A 358-nucleotide genomic window follows, 5' to 3' on the forward strand; every position below is an offset into this window, starting at 1 on the left:
GGCGAAACTAAAATCAATACCCGAACGCATAAACAAACAAAACCTCACTCCCTCACCAAACGAACCAGCGAGACAAGCAAAACCGGATGAACAAAACCGAGGAGATCGAACATATGTTCTTCAACTCTAGAACATCCATCTTTCGGCGCGGGAGCCTGGGGCCTCAACGCTGATTATGGTCTGATGCCGGAGTAATGGTCTCGAGACGCCGGCCGTGTCCCGTGTCCCGCGAGATGAGAGAGGCGAAACCCGAGGAATGAGCGCTTTAGCTAACACTTTGTTCAGCAGTTCTAATTTTTTCCCCCCTTTCTGCGCTGTCGTTTAAGGTGGCTGTTCATTCATCATTTTTGCACGATTA

The sequence above is a fragment of the Penaeus monodon genome, chromosome 19 (genome assembly GCF_015228065.2).
Source record: "Penaeus monodon isolate SGIC_2016 chromosome 19, NSTDA_Pmon_1, whole genome shotgun sequence".
Lineage (NCBI taxonomy): Eukaryota > Metazoa > Arthropoda > Malacostraca > Decapoda > Penaeidae > Penaeus > Penaeus monodon.